General features: G+C 36.5%; 1 protein-coding gene and 1 long non-coding RNA gene across 7 annotated transcripts in view; one reads left to right on the top strand and one right to left on the bottom strand.

Annotated features, from left to right (window-relative positions):
* Positions 1-23,897, bottom strand: part of vib (phosphatidylinositol transfer protein vib) — a 148,811-nt gene that overhangs the window by 76,187 nt on the left and 48,727 nt on the right. The window lies entirely within an intron of this gene.
* Positions 17,342-19,977, top strand: LOC137236489 (uncharacterized). Of its 2 annotated transcripts, none has more exons than XR_010948448.1 (6): positions 17,342-17,711; positions 18,001-18,208; positions 18,282-18,441; positions 18,671-18,989; positions 19,061-19,223; positions 19,290-19,977. It is a non-coding gene; the product is annotated as an uncharacterized lncRNA (long non-coding RNA). The 2 variants fall into 2 exon arrangements; XR_010948447.1 differs by having other exon boundaries at positions 18,269-18,441.

The raw sequence follows: 23,897 nt of genomic DNA, 5'->3' as shown, positions 1-23,897 counted from the left end.
TTTTATTCACTGCCTGAAATATTCAACTTTACTACAAGTATGCTCTTATCGCGTATAGTACAAATCTTTTAACATATTTACTACTTAAATCTGTATATAGATGCGGAAATATCTCTTCTTTCTGCTTAGCTACGGCGATCGCACAAAGTGTTCCATTCACAACGCCCGGTGATCCAGAACCTCCAAAATACGCACCTTCTTTTCCACCAGCACAAATCATTGAATGTCTTTCTCTGATCTTTACCCTCTTGAAAAGAGGCGTACATTGGCCCCATGGTATTACACGCACCATACTAGTTCGGAGTTCTTTCTTCGCTCCACCCCATCCGCTAACTCGCATTTGTGGGGCCTCTGTTAATTTAGCAGTACATAGTGGTATTTTATCAATTCTAGGACCCTTGTGAAAGGGTGTTTTCACTTTAATCGCAGCAATATTCATTCTGCTTCTTGTCGAACCATATTTCCATGGCGGAATTAACTCGCTCACAGCGCGAACATGTTCTCTTCCATGTAATTTGCTTGACCCAGCTACAACGGTGGTACTCTTCCTTCGTAAATCCTTCACGCAAGTCCAAGTAGTAACCACTATATTCATAGTTACCAATGCGCCAGCGCAACGATAATCTCCAACACGTGATTCATAAGCATAATAAATTGATACTAAATATTTGCTATCCTCTATTTTCGAAGAATTGCCCGCAGACAGCTGAAGTGAGTTATCCTCTACGTCCGAATCATCGCCCCTGGATATTCGAGGGCAGCTAAGGACGAGAAATAAGATCGCGAAATTACTGAATAAATTCATTGTAACTAGCGTTTTTGTAGCGTTTTCGGCCGCTTTTAAATATTAAGTAAGGCAAGATTAATTGTTTTGGCGCTATTTATACATTATTGAGTTTGTCAATAAAAAATAAACAAAAGCTTTTTCTTCTAGATTTTGAATTGAAAGCTATGCAAAAAAATTTTATTATTTTGTATCCATTCGGCCCATTATAAAAAAATTACCTCCGAAGAGATTTAGGGCCGAGCTTCTCTCGTATTTATCTTTTTCTACAAATTGGCGGGATGGGACCTACAAGTTTTAGGTCGACTCCTAACTGCATCTGCAAGGCAGACGAGTTTTAACACAAAACCTTTTTTCTACATTTCTTTGACGTTGCTTTGCCAGGGGTTCGAGCCCAAGATCTTTGGTGTGGTGGTAGCATGCTCCGCCTACCACACCACGGCGGCCGCCATTATAGTGCCTGCTAAAATTCTAGATTAGAACAACAAAAGGTTTATAAAGCATTGTGAAATAACATTTCCATATAAATTTAGACATGATAGGAGCTTAATTAACCTATCTAATGTTTTATAAATAATAATAAGAATTCTAAACCATGTGAACAAACAGCGTCTACTTTACCAAAATAACAAATTCAATATAATTGTTGATATTCTAGCGAAATGTTTTCAGCGCAAGTTTATTTAGCTATTCTTTTTCAAAAGAAACCTTCCTAATAATTGTTTGTTTATAAATGTACTTCCGCCCTAACTTTCGTTTTTCTGCATAATTTTTAAGAAGTGTTTACCTCCCCTTTTCCTTATACTTTTATTTACTCCTCATTTAACTTTTTTCCTTCTCCCTTTCCATCTTTTCCTTCACTTCTTTTCCACTCCATCTATCCCTATCTTTTTTTTCCTGAACGCAGGGGCAGCGTAATTTCCTCAAGTGGCCCAATGACACCAGGCTAATCCTGTCCCTGTAGTCCCCACCGCTTCTCATCCACATTCCTCTGCGCTCCTTCATCCATGCATTAATCGCGTCATCACTAGAAACACCACTTTATTCACCGCAGTCCAACATTAAATGTCTCTGCACTTTAGGGGAACTAAATTCCTAATGAAAGGCTCCTCTCCAAAAACTCTGAACAAAGAGTCTTTCGCCATGAAAACGAGGGGAATGAAACATTCGTGTTCTGCGTTTTTCAATTCGGTGGGACACCGTGGACAGAAAGGATCCTCCTTTATCCTACGCTTATGTAGATACTACTTGAAACCGCCGTGCACACTCGATATCTGCGGGAGGTAGTAGTTTAGTTAGCCGTGCTTCCGCTTGTGCCATTCAAGTACCTATATTCCGAAACAACTTGAAGATCCAGCGCCCTTTCCTCGATTCATTCCACCTTTCTTGCCAACTAACTAATGTTCGTGAACTTGCGCTTTCCTTGGTATCTTCAGATGGTTGGCCGATTCGAATGCCATACAGACAGACCATTTCACTTGACAGTAAATCTAGTGGGCCTTTTCGAGATAAAACCAGGATCGCGTCATCGGACAACGTCCGCTAGGCACATGATATTCGTATAGCAGTAATACAATAGGCTGATAGTATCTCTCTTTGATTGATCTTTTTAGATCCGTGCCATACGGGCGCTGCATAAAATATTGTCGATCTGGTTACTTCGGATAATAGCTGACGGATAGCTTCGCCTCTGCCACTGATATTGGGCATTATTCGCGTTGGGGCTCTAGATAATTTCCCTCCCACCGCCCTGTAGTGCTCCTTAAAAGTCAGACTTGAGTCAATGTTGACTCCTAAATAATTCAAGAAAGGCTTTGACTTTATTTCATAGTCTCCTATGGTTAGGACTAACTCATCCACAGTTCGTTTTGAGGTCGCAAATACCATTTCAGTCTTATTGCAAGCCATTTCCAGCCCCTGCCGCAAAAATAACCACCGATTATTATGAGCAGGTAAGCAGTTGTGCTATAGTTTCGTAGCGCTGTCATTATCTACATCCAGCTCGCGGTATTAAAAGGATTTCTTATATCCAAAGTAATCACGGGCTATATGGACAACTGTTTGTATTGCATCTATCGTGGACCTTGACTGTTTGACAAGCTACCTGGGCTTTCCAGGGTCTCCTTTAGACGCTTTATGACGCTCGAGGATCTTTCCTATCGAATCCAACATACAAAGTGTCCTGTTTGAGGATGGCTGGTCGGGCATTATACCAAGTTTCTGCATAAGAACCAGTCTTTGAAATTGATCATTAACTTTTAAAACAACAAGTTTTGCTTCAAGAAATTACTGTATTTAAGGTATGTGGTAGGCGACGGTTGCATACGGATGGATGCTAATAAAATAGCCGCAATGTGGTACTTCCCTCAAACAAAAAGTCTAAAACAGCTTCATCGATTCCTGGGCATGGCAGGGTGGTACCGTCGTTTCATAGGGGTCACGCAACCATTGCAGCACCGCTGCACGACTGCCTCACTAAGAACAGAATAAAGAAATTTGTAATGACCGAGCAAGCGAGCAAGCCTTTGAAGCAAAGTGTGAAGTGGTTCCGCCCTTATGTGGAGGGTCTCCCCTTCACAATATTCATAGACCACGCAAGCCTTAAACGGCTAATACTCAGCTGAGAGCTTTGGAGACAAAATAAGGGAAAATCACCATGTAGGAAAATGAAGCTAGGCTAGGTTGAACTGGCCGGTCCATGAGGACCTCACATAGACTGAATAAGTCCATAGTGTTACCAGAAGTTTGTTTAAACGACCTAACTGAAAAACCCTATCAAAACCCGGACCTATGTTAAAAAATAACTTCGTCCTCTTGGCAAATACTAGAAGCTTCCTAGGATTTAAGTCACTTGCTGCTTCTAGATCTGACAGATGTATCACTCCTAATAGCTGGAGTCTTAGCCTGGCAAGCGCAGGGCAAGAGCACAGAACGTGCTCGGTCGTTTCCTCCTCCAGCCGGCACTTCCTACATCTGCTATCACTGACCAAGACTAATTTAAAGGCATGTGACGCCAAAAGGCAGTGTCCAGTCAGAATACCCGTCATGAGTCTACAGTCCTCTCTTTTTAATGATAGAAGCAACTTTGTTAGTCTAAGGTTAGTCTAGAAGCAACTTGCACATAATCTTCGACACTTTACGGCCCCGCGCTTGAACCCACGCCTTTCCTGCTTGGTCGATCATGTGCACCTCTCGCCTTCGCTTAATTTCGCCCAGTCTAATTGGGACGTCTACGGAGTAAGCGTCAAGGGATGCGCCCTTTTCAGCTAGTTCATCCGCTTTTTCATTCCCATCTATTCCCATATGCCCTGGGACCCAATATAGATGTATGCTTCTCCCTGTCCCGATTTTCTCCAGAGACTGCTTACACTCTAACACGCATTTAGATGCTGTGCTATGCGAGATTGTTGCCTTAATTGCTGCTTGATGTCAATATAAAAGTTAACACGAATGCAGCTTGGGCTATTTTCTTCTAGGGTTTCTACTGCTTTGGTTACGGCTACTATTTCCGCTTGGAAAACGCTACAGTAATCCGGCAGCCTGTAGGATCTGTTTACTTCGGGATCAGCACAGTATACCGCAGACCCTACTCCTTCCACTATTTTGGAGCCATCTGTGTACACATGTATCGCCTCGCTGCCATTTGAGCACCCTTGCGCCAACCGTCCACCTCTATTGTGGCCTTAAGATCTCCCTCGAAGCGCAGATAGGGAATCAGGTAGTATGTTCGTCTTGTGATTGTTGACGCTATACTACTATGACCGTATGGTCGGCGCTCAAGCTGCCCCGAGGCACCGAGCCTGGTTGCAGTTGTTAACGCTATGTTCTTTGCTATCAGGGGGCCTACTCTGTATTGCGATGCGAAAGAAAAAATACGCGAAATCGCAAAATCGGTACTCTGTATCTTGACATTCGCATGTATATTTTGACTTTCGCATTCACATTTTGCCCATTCGCAATTTTTCTCCCTTTTCGCATTGCCGGCACTCTGTAAAGCGAAAGCGAATGTCAAACAGCATTCATTTTCGCATTTTTCTTGCTACAAGTAATAGGCATTCGCATTGTTCAAATATGTACATAAGTATTAATTGATGATTTTATAAATTGGTATCTTTATATTCATTTAAAAATATATAGGACAACTCAAAAAACAAAACAAACACAAAAGCAACAATTTGTAATCCTAATGGACTTAAAATACATAAATAAATAACAATTAAATCGAAACCACTTTTTTATAAAGCATTTCTATTTGAAATCATGTCATTTTTAATTTGTTCTCTGATACAACTAGCAATATTTCCCATTCTATGATTTTCCACGTTTTCTGTATTTATCACGTTCACTTCTTCCAGTTCAATTTCTGAACTGGGAGGATTTCTTCATTTAAATCAATCCTTTCTTCATTTAAATCGTTCCATAATGCTACAGAATCCTTTTTTTAATTTGTTCAACAAAAACTAATCGTTTGCCGAAATTGTAATCGCCTTGTTTCTTTTGTTCTTTTTCTTTGAGTTTGGTCAGTGATGCATACTCAAGCAAAAAATTAGCGAAAAATAAAAAAGCGACATTGTTAGCGATGCGATAGCGCTACAGAGTTCCAATTACCTTTCGCATCGCAATTTATTTTCGCATCGCACTGCCTTTCGCATCGCAATACAGAGTAGGCCCCCAGGTCTACAGGTGGAATGTGCAGAATTGCATAGAGTGCAGCTGTTGGGGTTGTTTTCAGGGCTTCCGTAATGCTAAGCATTGATAGTCTGCATACCCCCTCTAATTTTTTGAGGTAGGTTGCTTTTTGTGTGGCTTTCCACCAAACAAGGACTCCATAGTATAGGATAGGGCTTACAATCGCTGTAAAAACCCAATGAGAATGAGAGGGCGATAATCCCCACGTACACCCCAGCATTCTTTTACATGCATAAAGTGCCGTTGAAGCCCTCTTCACCCTCTCCTCCACGTTGAGCTTCCATGACAGCTTACTGTCTAGGATGATTCCTAGATACTATGTGCAAGGTTTCTACTGTAGGGTCACCCCTCCTAACTTAGGCCTGATCCAATTTGGGACCTTGTACCTCTTTGTAAACAAGACCATATCCGTCTTATCCCCGTTGACTTTCAACCCGACATTTGATGCCCAGGTATAAATATCCGAAGCGCCCGATCCATCAAAGAGCTAATCGTTGGAAGGCACTTTCCACTTATGACAATTGCAACGTCATCCGCGTAAGCCGTAAGTTTTACGGGTCCGTCATCAAAACGCCTGAGCAGTTGGTTAATGACCAGCGTCCACAGCAAAGGTGATAGCACCCCTCCCTGCGGCGTTCCCGTGTCCACTGATTTCGTGGCCTCGTACAATCCCCATTGTGATGTAATCTTCCTGCAATTTAACATGCAGCCGATCCATCTGGTTAAGGCTGGATGTACTTTAATGTAATTAAGACCATCCATAATCGCCCATTTAGAAACATTATTGAAAGCCCCGGCAATGTCTAAGAAGACTCCTAGAGGTTATTCCTTATATTCCAGGGCTTTCTCAACGCTTATTACCACCCTATGCAATGCGGTGTCTACCGACTTGCCTTTGGTGTACGCATGTTGTGTTGTGGAGAGCAGATTTTCATCCACGTTGGACTTTATGTACACATCTATCAGCCTCTCAACGGTTTTGAGCAGAAATGATGTTAAGCTAATGGGTCTATAATCTTTGGTAGGAAAGCTACACGAGCAGTTCTCCAAGAGTGCGGTACATGATTCAGTCTTATGCACCCATCGAATATTATTTTAAGCCATTCCTCGACCGCCCTACTTGAAACTTGTAGCATGGCCGGGAATATACCATCTGGGCCCGGCGATTTAAACTTAGAAAACGTCTTCACTGCTCATTCGATCTTGGTATCGGTCACTAAACCCGGCACTACCCGCTCCGTGATCGAAGTGTGAGTGTTGTCTGCTGGCTCTTCTAAACCATCTCCCGATGGGAAATGTGTATCGAGAAGCACCTCAATGGATTCATCACTATTATGTGCCAATTCCCCGTTCTCTTTCTTTATTAGTCCCTGGACTATATTTCCCCTTGCTAGGACTTTTCTCAACCATGCTGTTTCGCTGGAGCGCTCTATATCCGTACAGAAACTTTTCCATGAGATTCTCTTCGCCCTGGAAATTTCACGCTTTCAGATCCTCAGTAGATCCCTGTACTCGTCCCGACACGCTTCGCTTTCCGCGGTCTTTGCTAGCTAAAATGAAGCTAGGGTAACCCTGGAATGTGTTTGTATGACATGGTTATCAAATGGAAGGTATTAAAGAGTATTTTAAAATGGAGTGGGCAATAGTTCTATAGGTGGGAAGCCTTTTCGAGATATCGCCATAAAGGTGGACCAGGGGTGACTCTAGAATGTGTTTGTACGATATGGGTATCAAATTAAATCAGGGACGGAAACTGTTATTCCTTTTATAATATAATTCTTTGCAAAACTGTTAATTTTGGACTTTTTCATATATCGGATCAAGATAAAAATTATTTTCCGATTTTTATTACCTGTCTCCGATAGAACTAGTTAAACTGGGACTTTTAAAAATAAAAGTCCGGAAATAAAAGTTATATTCGGACTTTTATTTTTTAAGGCCAAAATAAAAGTCCGGCTAGATAACAAAGAAAAAGTTCGAAAAATAAAAAATATGCATGATTCGACATGATATTGCTATAGGGATACCTGAGAACTCAAACATTTTCACCTGGGACAATTATTTGACCCGGACTTTTTCGACTCCGAAAAAAAAAATTATTATTTCCCGTCCCTGAATTAAAGTTATTAATAAGGGTTATAAAAGGGAGTGGCCCTAAGTTGTATATGTGAAGGCGTTTTCGAGATATCGACCAAAATGTGAACCAGGGTGACCCAGAACATCTTCTGTCGGGTACCGCTAATTTATTTATGAATTAAAGTTATTAATAAGGGTTTTAAAAGGGAGTGGCCCTAAGTTGTATATGTGAAGGCGTTTTCGAGATATCGACCAAAATGTGAACCAGGGTGACCCAGAACATCTTCTGTCGAGTACCGCTAATTTATTTATATATGTAATACGACGAACAGTATTTCTGCCATGATTCCAAGGGCTTTTGATTTCGCCCTGCAGAACTTTTTCATTTTCTTCTACTTAATATGGTAGCTGGCACACCCATTTTACAAAGTTTTTTCTAAAGTTATATTTTGCGTCAATAAACCAATCCAATTACCATGTCTCATCCCTTTTTTCGTATTTGGTATAGAATTATGGCATTTTTTTCATATCGAAAAAGTGGGCGTGGTCATAGATTTCGCCCATTTTTAATACCAAGATAAAGTGAGTTCAGATAAGTACATCAACTAAGTTTAGTAAAGATATATCGATTTTTGGCGAGCGGAAGGACAGACGTTCGACTGTGTATAAAAACCTATTTTCACATAAACCAGTTACCGTCATAGAAGCTATGTACTTACCAAATTTCACAAGGATTGGTAAATTTTTGTTCGACTTATGGCATTAAAAGTATTCTAGACAAATTAAATGAAAAAGGGCGGAGCCACGCCCATTTTGAAATTTTCTTATATTTTTGTATTTTGTTGGACCATATCATTACTGGAGTTGAATGTTGACATAATTTACTTATATACTGTAAACATGTTTAATTTTTTGTTAAAATTTGACTTTTAAATTTTTTTTTTTTTAAAGTGGGCGTGTTCGTCATCCGATTTTGCTAATTTTTATTAGGCATTCAAATAGTAATAGGAGTAACGTTCCTGCCAAATTTCATCATGATATCTTCAACGACTGCCAAATTACACCTTACAAAACTTTTAAATTACCTCCTTTTAAAAGTGGGCGGTGCCACGCCCGTTGTCCAAAATTTTACTAATTTTCTATTCTGCGTCATAAGGTCAACCCACCTACCAAGTTTCATCGCTTTATCCGTCTTTGGTATTGAATTATCCCACTTTTTCGGTTTTTCGAAATTTTCGATATCGAAAAAGTGGGCGTGGTTATAGTCCGATTTCGTTCATTTTAAATAGCGATCTGAGATGAGTGCTCAGGAACTTACGTACCAAATTTCAATAAGATACCTCAAAATTTACTCAAGTTAACGTGTTTGCGGACGGACGGACATGGGTAAATGAATTTCTTTTTTCGCCCAGATCATTTTGATATATAGAAGTCTATATCTATCTCGATTAGTTTATGCCGTTACGCATTACCGTTATGCGAACAAAGTTAATATACTCTGTGAGGTCTGCTCAGCTGAGTATAAAAATAGATTAAAAGATGTGCATAATGAAACTGCAAATGATTCAGAAAACAAAATGAATTCACAATAAGAGAATGAAAAGTAAGGAAATATTTCAGAGTGTATGTAAAAGTACATAGATTTGGAATATAGATGGTAGGTATGTATAAATGAGAATAGACATACGTATACAGATGATGATTCTAGCATGCAATAGTTACTGCAAACAGTAATAAATAAAGAGAAAAATATTTACAATGCCAAAGATGAAAAATAATAATAAAGATGAAATTCGAACTGCATATAAAGGGGTGGAAATTAAGGGAAAGGAAAGAAAAAGAAAGGAAAGGAACGGAAAGGAAAGGAAAGGAAAAGAAAGGAAAGGGAAGGAAAGGAAAGGAAATGAAAGGAAAGGAAAGGAATGGAAAGGGGAGGAAAGGAAAGGAAAGGAAGGGAAGGGAAATGAAAGAAAAGGAAGACGAAAGGAATGGATAGAAAAGGAAAGGAAAAGAAAGGAAATGAAATGAATGGAAGGGAAAGGAAAGGAAAGGAAAGGAAAGGAAAGGAAAGGAAAGGAAAGGAAAGGAAAGGAAAGGAAAGGAAAGGAAAGGAAAGGAAGGGAAAAGAAAGGAAATGAAGGAATGAGAAGAGGAGAGGAGAGGAGAGGAGAGGAGAGGAGAGGAGAGGAGAGGAGAGGAGAGGAGAGGAGAGGAGAGGAGAGGAGAGGAGAGGAGAGGAGAGGAGAGGAGAGGAGAGGAGAGGAGAGGAGAGGAGAGGAGAGGAGAGGAGAGGAGAGGAGAGGAGAGGAGAGGAAAGGAAAGGAAAGGAAAATAAAGGAAGAGGAAAGGAGAGAAAAGAAAGAAAGGTTTTTATTGTTCTGTTTTCGACGAAGCTATCGAAAAATTAAAAATAAATGCATGGCGCGATATACATATGTACCTTCGAAGGGATTTAGACGAAACTTCTCCTCCAATTTGCGTCGGTCTCCTTTTAATGAGTTTTCACTGAGAAACTTTTTCATACACTCGGAGTATTTGCCAAATCACTATCGTGGGGCGATACCATATAGAAACAACGTTTTCCTTTTTTAAAAAATTGTTTCTATATTTTTATTGTTGCTTTCCCCGTGATGTTCTATGTTGTAGGCGAGCGACCACACCACGGCGGCCGCCGGTTACTGAAGTTTTATTTGCTATCGATAACAAAGGTCATCGATGAGTTTCCGATTTTTATCGAAATGTTATCGGGTTTTGCCGAAATGTTATCGAGTTATTGTCGATTAATTATCGTAAAGTTATCGAATTTTGGTCGAAAATTTATCGAAAATTTATCGAAAATTTATCGTTATTATATCAAAAGGAAATCGATTTGAAAGTTATCGAGTTGCTATAGGAAAGTAATCCATTTAATATGAAAATGTTATCGATTTACCGTCGAAAAGTTATGGATATTATTTAAAAAAATAGGCGATTTGTTATTAAAAAGTTTGCGGTTTTTTATCGCTAAGATATCAGAAAGTAACGATTGTCTATTGTTTGAGATTGGGAATAATTACCCAGAAGCACCCCTCTGCTAGTGCACAAATACTGCGCCCATCTTACCATACAGTTTCGCATATATTACATTGGTATAATATATAAGTACTTCATAACATATTTACCTACATACCTCTGTACATAGCTATCACAGCACAGTTAATTGCACTGAGTCGCACATACCATTTCAATACATATTTTACTATTTCTCTTGTCTCTTAAACACAATGTACATAAATAATATATACATACAGCTTTAGCTAAGTCAATTTGACCTAACTGCATATCAGAAAGGGCATATACAGTATATGCATCTGTTTTAAGTTTAAGCACCGTTTTATGTGAATTTTGTTTTTGGTAAAATAAAGACAGTTGCTGAAAAGGTACGGGACAGTGAAGTCCAATTGAAAATTGATCGTGTTCTTTTTAATGTTATACATCTATAGAAAGGCTATCAATTTCTTATCGGCGTGTCATGGAAAAATTATCGATTTGTTATCACAAAGTTATCGACTTGTTAAAGAAAAGTTATCCATTTCTTATCGGCATATTACCAATTTGTTATAGGCGTATTATCGATTTGTTCACGACGACACATCGGTTTGTTATGAAACAGATATCGTTAAAACTTCAATAAAAAATCGAGGACACATCTGTAACACGTCGATAATAATTCGCTATCGATATTTAGCTGATAATTAAGAAATAACTTGACAGAACATATCGGTTGTTAGTGAGCCGGTTACTCAAATAGCCCGAAATTATTTCTTTCTATCGAAGTTACTTCCATTGTGGTTTAGCTTCAACCCCTAGGCGAACGCCAGTTAAGACGTACACGTATGGTGTGGTGGTAGAGTGCCCCGCCTACAACACCCATGGAAATACATATTTATATCAATGACAGGTAAAGAAATTTTATCATTTTATTCGTTGCTGTCCGAATAACCGAACTTTTCTGGAGAGACCCGACATCAAGTTTTGTACAACGTTTTATCCCTATTCTCAAAAATTTTGCTTTCATATTAGCCCAATATCGCTGAGCACGTTGGGTGGATTCAAGTTTTTTCTGCCATTAGTACATTGTTATCTTCGAAACACTTTTGGGTGACACGAGCGTAATGTTCTGGAGCCAAGTCCGTTCAAAATATAGATTAGCCATTATGGCGACGTCAGAATGGCAGCAGAAGAAGTTTTTGAAGACTCTTTCACGTAAATTTCTGCTTTGAACTTCCCATCGCAGAGAACGGCGTGGATTTAATCCCATATTCACAAATAGCTTGCCAAATTAGACCTTCCTGTCAAAATTTCTTATCAAGGTGGTTTTTTCCGAATAGGAATGTTCGCTCCAAAACTGGGTACCTGGCAGAACTGGGTACCATAATAACACAAAAATTTTTGTTTGCCAATTTGGTCTCATAGATCTTACGTGCAAGGAAAATGCTTTTTGACGTCTGTTTCTCTCTTCGTTTTGGCACTTTTTTCCTGTTGTAGATTTTAATACCATTTCTCTGATTGGTTCATGTGACTTGCACACTCAAAAAATTGTTTGTCCTAAAGTTAAGGAAACATGCTACTTTGCACAAAGTTAGGAAATTTTCCAATTTTGTAGGAAAAACTTATGGTTTTAACGAAATTCGTTCTTAAAATGTAAGAAAAATCGCACTTAAAACAAGTAAGTAATTTCCTTGACCTGATATTTAATAAAATTTTACTAATTTTTAGTAAATTTCGACGATATCAAGTAACAAATTGCTTAAAACCAAAAATAAGTACACATTTTACTTAAGTTTAAGATACGTTCCTCAAAATAAGGAAATAAAAACAAAATCTCATAACCGGGCTAGCAATACGAATACATGTAAATATGTATGTAAATCCACATAAATGTGGATATATATGGGGTATTCCATCCCATTTCGACCAATTTTGAACCCGACCCCTTTAGAATTGGCTGAAAGTTTTTCTTCTTTTTCTAGCTTACGAAAGACGTTTTTCAGAAGTTTTTCAAATTTTTTCATCCAACTCAAAAAAAGTTATGAATTTTTAAAAAAACACCGTTTTTGTTTTCAAAATGCTATAACTTTTTCAAAAATTGACCGTTAGGGATCTTTTTTTTAAATTGTTTTTAAATGTCCTTCGGAAAAAAATTAAAAAAAATTCCAAAATTTTTTTTTTTGTAATTTTTCAGTTTTTCGAGATTTTTCGAATTTCGCCTTTTTTTTTCTCATAAAAAACTTCAATCAATTCTGCAATCATCTCCACTAATCCCGGAGTGGGCCGAGAATTTTTTTTTTTTTATTTAATTGAAAAAAAAACTTTAAAATTTTTTTTTTATTTTTTCCGAAAAGTACATTTAAAAACATATTTAAAAAAAAATGATCCCAAACGGTCAATTTTTGAAAAAGTTATAGCATTTTGAAAAAAACACCGTTTTCCAACTCAAAATAAGTTTTAAATATTTTGAAAAAAAATGGTGTTTTTTTTCAAAATGCTATAACTTTTTCAAAAATTGACCGTTTGGGATCATTTTTATACTCAGTTGAGCAGAGCTCACAGAGTATATTAAGTTTGATTGGATAACGGTTGGTTGTACATATATAAAGGAATCGAGATAGATATAGACTTCCATATATCAAAATAATCAGGATCGAAAAAAAATTTGATTGAGCCATGTCCGTCCGTCCGTCCGTCCGTTAACACGATAACTTGAGTAAATTTTGAGGTATCTTGATGAAATTTGGTACGTAGGTTCCTGAGCACTCATCTCAGATCGCTATTTAAAATGAACGATATCGGACTATAACCACGCCCACTTTTTTGATATCGAAAATTTCGAAAAACCGAAAAAGTGCGATAATTCATTACAAAAGACCGATAAAGCGACGAAACTCGGTAGATGAGTTGAACTTATGACGCAGAATAGAAAATTAGTAAACTTTTGGACAATGGGCGTGGCACCGCCCACTTTTAAAAGAAGGTAATTTAAAAGTTTTGCAAGCTGTAATTTGGCAGTCGTTGAAGATATCATGATGAAATTTGCCAGGAACGTTACTCATATTACTATATGTACGCTTAATAAAAATTAGCAAAATCGGAGAAGGACCACGCCCACTTTTAAAAAAAAATTGTTTTAAAGTAAAATTTTAACAAAAAATTTAATATCTTTACAGTATATAAGTAAATTATGTCAACATTCAACTCCAGTAATGATATGGTGCAACAAAATACAAAAATAAAAGAAAATTTCAAAATGGGCGTGGCTCCGCCCTTTTTCATTTAATTTGTCTAGGATACTTTTAACGCCATAAGTCGAACAAAAATTAACGAATCCTTTTGAAATTTGGTAGGGGCATAGATTTTATGATGTTAACTGTTTTCTGTGAAAACGGGCGAAATCGGTTGATGCCACGCCCAGTTTTTATACACAGTCGTTCGTCTGTCCTTCCGCATGGCCGTTAACACGATAACTTGAGCAAAAATCGAGATATCTTTAACGAACTTAGTTCGCGTACTTACTTGAACTCACTTTATCTTGGTATGAAAAATGAACGAAATCCGACAATGACCACGCCCACTTTTTCGATATCGAAAATTACAAAAAATGAAAAAAATGCCATAATTCTATACCAAATACGAAAAAAGGGATGAAACATGGTGAGGTAATTGGATTGGTTTATTGACGCGAAATATAACTTTAGAAAAAACTTTATAAAATGGTTGTGACACCTACCATATTAAGTAGAAGAAAATGAAAAAGTTCTGCAGGGCGAAATAAAAAACCCTTAAAATCTTGGCAGGTATTACATATACAAATAAATTAGCGGTATCCAACAGATGATGTTCTGGGTCACCCTGGTCCACATTTTGGTCGATATCTGGAAAACACCTTCACATATACAACTACTACCACTCCCTTTTAAAACTCTCATTAATACCTTTAATTTGATACCCATATCGTACAAACACATTCTAGAGTCACCCCTGGTCCACCTTTATTGCGATACCTCGAAAAGGTGTTTACCTATAGAACTAAGGCCCCCTCCCTTTTAAAATACTCATTAACACCTTTCGTTTGATACCCATATTGCACAAACGAATTCTAGAGTCACCCCTGGTCCACCTTTATGGCGGTATATCGAAACGGCGTCCACCTATGGAACTAAGGATTACTCCCTTTTAAAATACTCATTAACACCTTTCTTTTGATACCCATATTGTACAAACAAATTCTAGGGTCACCCCTGCTCCACCTTTATGGCGATATCTCGAAACGGCGTCCACCTATGGAACTAAGGATTACTCCCTTTTAAAATACTCATTAACACCTTTCTTTTGATACCCATATTGTACAAACAAATTCTAGGGTCACCCCTGGTCCACCTTTATGGCGATATCTCGAAACGGCGTACCTATGGAACTAAGGATTACTCGCTTTTAAAATACTCATTAACACCTTTCATTCGATACCCATATCGTACAAACGCATTCTAGAGTCACCCCTGGTCCACCTTTATGGCGATATCTCGAAACGGCGTCCACCTATGGAACTAAGGGTTACTCCCTTTTAAAATACTCATTAACACCTTTCTCTTGATACCCATATTGTACAAACAAATTCTAGGGTCACCCCTGGTCCACCTTTATGGCGATATCTCGAAACGGCGTACCTATGGAACTAAGGATTACTCGCTTTTAAAATACTCATTAACACCTTTCATTCGATACCCATATCGTACAAACGCATTCTAGAGTCACCCCTGGTCCACCTTTATGGCGATATCTCGAAAAGGCGACCGACCACCTATACAACAACCACCACTCCCTTTTAAAACCCAAATTAATACCTTTAATTTGATACCCATATCGTACAAACGCATTCTAGAGTCACCCCTGGTCCACCTTTATGGCGATATCTCGAAACGGCGTCCACCTATGGAACTAAGGATTACTCCCTTTTAAAATACTCATTAACACCTTTCTCTTGATACCCATATTGTACAAACAAATTCTAGGGTCACCCCTGGTCCACCTTTATGGCGATATCTCGAAACGGCGTACCTATGGAACTAAGAATTACTCGCTTTTAAAATACTCATTAACACCTTTCATTCGATACCCATATCGTACAAACGCATTCTAGAGTCACCCCTGGTCCACCTTTATGGCGATATCTCGAAAAGGCGACCGACCACCTATACAACAACCACCACTCCATTTTAAAACCCTAACCAATACCTTTAATTTGATACCCATATCATACAAACACATTCTAGAGTCACCCCTGGTCCACCTTTATGGCGATATTTCGAAACGGCGTTCACCTATAGAACTAAGGCCCACTCCCTTTTAAAATACTCATTAACACCTTTCGTTTGATGCCCATATTGTACAAACAAATTCTAGGGTCACCCCTGGTCCACCTTTATGGCGATATCTCGAAACGGCGTCCACCTATGGAACTAAGGATTACTCCCTTTTAAAATACTCATTAACACCTTTCTCTTGATACCCATATTGTACAAACAAATTCTAGGGTCACCCCTGGTCCACCTTTATGGCGATATCTCGAAACGGCGTACCTATGGAACTAAGGATTACTCGCTTTTAAAATACTCATTAACACCTTTCATTCGATACCCATATCGTACAAACGCATTCTAGAGTCACCCCTGGTCCACCTTTATGGCGATATCTCGAAAAGGCGACCGACCACCTATACAACAACCACCACTCCCTTTTAAAACCCAAATTAATACCTTTAATTTGATACCCATATCGTACAAACACATTCTAGAGTCCCCCTGGTCCACCTTTATGGCGATATTTCGAAACGGCGTCCACCTATAGGACTAAGACCCACTCCCTATTAAAATACTCATTAACACCATTCGTTTGATGCCCATATTGTAAAAGCAAATTCTAGGCTCACCCCTGGTCCACCTTTGTGGCGATATCTCGAAACGGCGTTCACCTATGGAACTAAGGGCTACTCCCTTTTAAAATACTCATTAACACCTTTCTTTTGATACCCATATTGTACAAACAAATTCTAGGGTCACCCCTGGTCTCGAAACGGCGTCCACCTATGGAATTAAGAATTACTCCCTTTTAAAATACTCATTAACACCTTTCATTTGATACTCATATCGTACAAACGCATTCTAGAGTCACCCCTGGTCCACCTTTATGGCGATATCTCAAAAAGGCGACCACCTATACAACTACCACCACTCCCTTTTAAAACCCTCATTAATGCCTTTCATTTGATACACATGTCATACAAACACATTCCAGGGTTTCCCTCGGTTCATTTTCCTACATGGTTATTTTCCCTTATGTTGTCACCATAGCTCTCAACTGAGTATGTAATGTTCGGTTACACCCGAACTTAACCTTCCTTACTTGTTTTTTTTAAATATGTTTTTAAATGTACTTTTTGGTGTTTTTTTCAAAATGCTATAACTTTTTCAAAAATTGACCGTTTGGGATCATTTTTTTTTTAAATATGTTTTTAAATGTACTTTTTGGAAAAAATTTAATTTTAAATAAAAAAAAAAATTCTTGGCCCACTCCGGGATTAGTGGGGATGATTGCAGAATTGATTGAAGTTTTTTATGAGAAAAAAAAGGCGAAATTCGAAAAATCTCGAAAAACTGAAAAATTGCAAAAAAAAAAATTTTTTGAAATTTTTTTAAATTTTTTTCCGAAGGACATTTAAAAACAATTAAAAAAAAAAGATCTCTAACGGTCAATTTTTGAAAAAGTTATAGCATTTTGAAAACAAAAACGGTGTTTTTTTTTAAAATTCATAACTTTTTTTGAGTTGGATGAAAAAATTTGAAAAACTTCTGAAAAACGTCTTTCGTAAGCTAGAAAAAGAAGAAAAACTTTCAGCCAATTCTAAAGGGGTCGGGTTCAAAATTGGTCGAAATGGGATGGAATACCCCATATGTATGTACATACATATGTACTTGCAACAGGCTGAAGTTTTTCGCAAAGTCCCGTTAGATTTCATTATTTTTGTCAAAATAAAACAGTTTTGTCAGTTTAAAGTTAGGAGTTGTGAGTAGCGGTGTAATGCAGCATGAGTGAAGCTGATTTTTAGACTTGTTATTTTCTTTGAAAGGTGAAATGTTTTTTGACTTATTTAAAGATGAGTTAAGAGTGTAAAAGTGTAATAAATGTGATAAATGTAGGGGAATATTTTAATTCCTTTTGAACTATTTTTGATGTATACTAATAAACTTTTATCAAAGAAGCTGCATACATGGTGATAAGTTATATGTGCCGATAACTTTTGCGTGAATGCACCTATATTGATAAGAGTGTATAAGTCAGGTCATCTTAAATCGGACATTCAAAACTTTTTGTTAATATTTACAAATGTTATTATTTGTTATTACTATTTTTTCTAGAGCACAACATAACGTTAGAGGCTTTGAACTATATGAAAGGCAGCCATTTAAGTGAGATAGTGCCAAAATCTCTGTTTGGCAACTGGACCATTTTTGAACATAATTTGCGTCTTTGGCAAATATCACAAGGCTACGACAGCGAGTGCCACAGTGGATCAACACAATCTATCAGCAATAGTTTTGTGATGCCGTTGATGACGTAAATGAGGTAATTGTTGGAAAAACAGCCAGGAAACTATCATTAATTTAATATCATTAATTTTAATAGATTTCAATTTTAGACGTCTTAAAATCGAGTTATGGTGGAGCAGCACTATTGAAGTCGTACGAAATATACAAAAAACTTTCAGAACCACAGAGAAAAATTATAACTTCTTCCATTTTGCGAAATTATTCGAAAATATTTCTAAAAGACTTGTGATTTTTCCTACAGAAACAAAGGTATAGTTTTAATTACAAAACAATAATTGGGCTGTCGTATTCGTTGTAAAGTCTTTAGTTTCTGTCTGTTGCTATGGTTTCCAATATAAAATTTGATAACATAGCACATATGACGAATAGGATACCTTGTGAATACCCTAAATAATACACAAAAAAAAATTATTATAAAATATAATAGCCAATTAATTAATCAAAACAAAAATCTTAATAAAAAACCCGTTTGTTTCAGGACACTTATTTTTAACATAGAAAGGGGAGAAAGCCAGGGGCTCCCTATATGCGAAATATCACAACGCATTATATCGGTTTCGCAAAGACATTCTTTGAAGAGAATGGACAACCCCAAATAAATTCACAAACAGTCATTCAAACTACTGTTGAATGTGAGGAAAATAAACTCTGGCTTCTATACAATATTGCACCCTACGACGAGACAAAGATGGCAACATTGTTTTATCAGCAGAACCCAATTTTTCAAACCTGCTGCATCTATATCTGATATTTTGGCTGAGTGGCCGATCTTGAAACAAAGCTTTGGCTACTGCTTGGTAAATGTTCTCAATTTATTTTATTTATATTAAATTATACTAAAATTTATTTTTATAATCATTTTTTACAGATTGATAGCGATTTTGCGAATATTTATGAGCAGAAGCAAAATCTTTTATTAGAAAATTGGGACTCATTTGTTGAGAAAGTGACTCCCATATTAAAACGTACAATCAAAGATTCTTTCACCTTGGCTTTTCTCCATAAAATAGACTCAGAAAATTTAGAAATAGGTTAAAGATTAATTTAAAACTTATTGAATATGTGTAGCTATAAATGTTTACATTCTTTTTTTTTAGATATCCGTGATATTATAATTTGCCTTAGTCTACCAGCTCTTCTAAAGCCGAAAAACAGAAACTGTAAAAAGATAACAACAGTATCTAACTCGAGGGACTCATTTTTATGTTACGCATCAAGCCGACTGGAGTTACAGCAAAAAATCAATGCAATCACTGATGAAGTTTATAGCTCTGTGAAGTTGGCACCTACTTGGTCGAATAATTAAAAAAACCATATCTCATTCGTTTGTCCATGTTTGTCCAGGAAAAATTTTCGTTTGTCCACCTTTTGTTAAAAAGTTATTTCAAAAAAAAAAATCGTGTGTGAAGTTGGCACCTCCATTTGCGAGTATTTAAAAAAAACTAAATGCCATTCGTTTGTCCATCGTTTGTCCACGTTTGTCCAGGAAAAATTTTCGTTTGTCCACCTTTTGTTAAAAAGTTATTTCAAAAAAAAAAATCCCGTGTGAAGTTGGCACCTCCATTTACGAGTAATTAAAAAAACCAAATGCCATTCGTTTGTCCATCGTTTGTCCACGTTTGTCCAGGAAAAATTTTCGTTTGTCCACCTTTTGTTAAAAAGTTATAACAAAAATATTTTTTTTCGAAAAAACCCAAAAAATTTTTTGTTTCGCTTTATTGTGCTAAATTGTATGTCCGTCGTTTGACCATCGTTTGTCCATGTTTGTCCAGGAAACATTTTCGTTTGTCCACCTTTTGTTAAAAAGTTATTTCAAAAAAACAAAAATCGTGTGTGAAGTTGGCACCTCCATTTACAAGTAATTAAAAAAACCAAATGCCATTCGTTTGTCCATCGTTTGTCCACGATTGTCCAGGAAAAATTTTCGTTTGTCCACCTTTTTTTAAAAAGTTATTTCAAAAACATTTTTTTTTTCGAAAAAACCCAAAAAATTTTTGTTTTGCTTTGTTGTTCTAAATCGTATGTCCGTCGTTTTCCCATCGTTTGTCCATGTTTGTCCAGGAGAAATTTTCGTTTGTCCACCTTTTGTTAAAAAGTTATTTCAAAAAAACAAAAATCGTGTGTGAAGTTGGCACCTCCATTTACGAGTAATTAAAAAAACCATATGCCATTCGTTTGTCCATCGTTTGTCCACGTTTGTCCAGGAAAAATTTTCGTTTGTCCACCTTTTGTTAAAAAGTTATAACAAAAACATTTTTTTTCGCAAAAACCCAAAAAATTTTTGTTTCGCTTTATTGTGCTAAATCGTATGCCCGTCGTTTGCCCATCGTTTGCCAATCGTTTGTCCATGTTTGTCCAGGCGAAATTTTCGTTTGTCCACCTTTTGTTAAAAAGTTATTTCAAAAAAACAAAAATCGTGTGTGAAGTTGGCACCTCCATTTATGAGAAATTAAAAAAAACCAAATGCCATTCGTTTGTCCATCGTTTGTCCACGTTTGTCCAGGAAAAGTTTTCGTTTGTCCACCTTTTGTTAAACAGTTATAACAAAAACATTTTTTTTCGAAAAAACCCAAAAAAATTTTTGTTTCGCTTTATTGTGCTAAATCTTATGTCCGTCGTTTGCCCGTCGTTTGTCCATGTTTGTTCAGGAGAAATTTTCGTTTGTCCACCTTTTGTTAAAAAGTTATTTCAAAAAACCAAAAATCGTGTGTGAAGTTGGCACCTCCATTTACGAGCAATTAAAAAACCAAATGCCATTCGTTGGCCATCGTTTTTCCACGTTTGTCCAGGAAAAATTTTCGTTTGTCCACCTTTTGTTAAAAAGTTATAACAAAAACATTTTTTTTTTCGAAAAAACCCAAAAAAATTTTTGTTTCGCTTTATTGTGCTAAATCGTATGTCCGTCGTTTGCCCATCGTTTGTCCATGTTTGTCCAGGAGAAGTTTTCGTTTGTCCACCTTTTGTTAAAAAGTTATTTCAAAAAAAACAAAACTCGTGTGTGAAGTTATAACAAAAATATTTTTTTTCGAAAAACCCCAAAAGTTTTTTTCGCTTTTTGTGTCCGTCGTTTGCCTATCGTTTGTCAATATATTTGTCTACGAAAGATTTCCTATTGTCCACCTTTTGTTAAAAAATTATAACAAAATCATTTTTTTCGAAAAAAATCTAAACAATTGCTGCTCATGAAATTATGTGTAAATTTATTTGCGGCATTTAGTATTTTTTTATGTGGAAATATATGACAAACATTTGCTAACATAACGTGTTATAAAATTCGCCTCGCTCTTCTAACTCTCCAAGATCATTTTTCCCGGTAACTTCAAATTGCGTCGTGCTGGTTTTTTGTACTAACTCTGCATGTGTTAAAACAAGTAAGGAAGGCTAAGTTCGGACGGACCCGAACATTATATGCCAGCTATGATCTACATGTTACACAGGATTTATTAATTTGCCACCTATGGCGTTAGAAGTATTATGGAAAAAATTGAAAATGCGTACGATTTTTGTTTGTCTAAGAACAAGTTTTGCTTATTAACCTATTTTTTACAATCTGTAAACTAATAATAATAAAAAATATAAAAAATGTGGCTTATATAAGGCAATTTTCCATCCTTAGTCTACTATTGTCCCCCTTTTTGATTTATTATTATACATACATACTACTTTTGTATTTTAATTTTTTTTATTACTTCAAAGAAAAAAAAAAAAAAAAATTGGCGCCTTTATATGCGAGTAATTAAAAGGATCAAATGTCATTCGTTTGTCCATCGTTCGTCCAGGAAAAATTTTCGTTTGTCCACCTTTTGTTAAAAAGTTAGAACAAAAACATTTTTTTTCGAAAAAACCCAAAAAAATTTTTGTTTCGCTTTATTATGCTAAATCGTATGTCCGTCGTTTGCCCATCGTTTGTCCATCTTTGTCCAGGAGAAATTTTCGTTTGTCCACCTTTTGTTAAAAAGTTATTTCAAAAAAACAAAAATCGTGTGTGAAGTTGGCACCTCCATTTACGAGTAATTAAAAAAACCAAATGCCATTCGTTTGTCCACGTTTGTTCAGGAAAAATTTTCGTTTGTCAACCTTTTATTAAAAAGTTATAACAAAAACATTTTTTTTTTTTTGAAAAACCCAAAAAAATTTTTGTTTCGCTTTATTGTGCTAAATCGTATGTCCGTCGTTTGCCCATCGTTTGTCCCTGTTTCTCCAGGAGAAATTTTCGTTTGTCCACCTTTTGTTAAAAAGTTATTTCAAAAAAAAACAAAAATCATGTGTGAAGTTGGCACCTCCATTTACGAGCAATTAAAAAAACCAAATGCCATTCGTTGGCCCAGGAAAAATTTTCGTTTGTCCACCTTCTGTTAAAAAGTTATAACACAAACATTTTCTTTTTGAAAAAACCCAAAAAAAATTTTTGTTTCGTTTTATTGTGCTAAATCGTATGTCCGTCGTTTGCCCATCGTTTGTCCCTGTTAGTTATTCAAGTTATTCAAGTTATTTCAAAAAAACAAAAATCATGTGTGAAGTTGGCACCTCCATTTACGAGCAATTAAAAAAACCAAATGCCATTCGTTTGTCCAGGAAAAATTTTCGTTTGTCCACCTTCTGTTAAAAAGTTATAACAAAAACATTTTCTTTTTGAAAAACCCAAAAAAATTTTTGTTTCGCTTTATTGTGCTAAATCGTATGTCCGTCGTTTGCCCATCGCTTGTCCCTGTTTGTCCAGGAGAAATTTTCGTTTGTCCACCTTTTGTTAAAAAGTTATTTCAAAAAAACAAAAATCATGTGTGAAGTTGGCACCTCCATTTACGAGTAATTGAAAAAACCAAATGCCATTCGTTTGTCCACGTTTTACCAGGAAAAATTTTCGTTTGTCCACCTTTTGTTAAAAAGTTATAACAAAAACAATTATTTTCGAAAAAACCCAAAAAAAATTTTGTTTCGCTTTATTGTGCTAAATCGTATGTCCGACGTTTGCCCATCGTTTGTCCATGTTTGTCCAGGAGAAATATTCGTTTGTCCACCTTTTGTTAAAAAGTTATTTCAAAAAAACAAGAGTCGTGTGTGAAGTTGGCACCTCCATTTACGAGTAATTAAAAAAACCAAATGCCATACGTTTGTCCATCGTTTGTCCACGTTTGTCGAGGAAAAATTTTCGTTTGTCCACCTTTTGTTAAAAAGTTATAACAAAAATATGCCTATAACAAAAATATTCTTTACAGCGTAGGTAAATGCAAAACTCTAATTCTACGAATCTTCAAATGACTTGCGCGCAGGATTTCTGATCTATTGAGAGCTCACCAGATACAATCCGTCGCGACGTACGCCATTTTCCACATCACAACGTAACATTTCAGCCATAAGTCATTTTGGCAAAGAATATTTCCATTGATCTCTAGTGAAAGTTGTATTGTGGTGCTACCTCCATTAAACAAAATTTTACAGTTCAACGAAAATACAATTTTTTTAAACTACACGGAAAGTTTTAAATTGTACATAAAATTTACGGTGTTAGCGTGAGCCAATAACGTTTGCACGATCACGTATCGAAAAGCAATTTCACTTAAACGATAAATATAAATCTGCCAAAAAAATCGTAAAAATTATAATAAGTTATTATAATAAGTTATAGATCCTATTCCTAATCCGATTAACCAATTCAGTGCTATTGCGATTTAAAAAATTTATTTGAATCATGGATCATACAACAC

This window comes from Eurosta solidaginis, chromosome 1 (assembly GCF_040869045.1).
Source record: "Eurosta solidaginis isolate ZX-2024a chromosome 1, ASM4086904v1, whole genome shotgun sequence".
NCBI lineage: Eukaryota > Metazoa > Arthropoda > Insecta > Diptera > Tephritidae > Eurosta > Eurosta solidaginis.
This window is presented reverse-complemented; position numbering and strand designations above follow the sequence as displayed.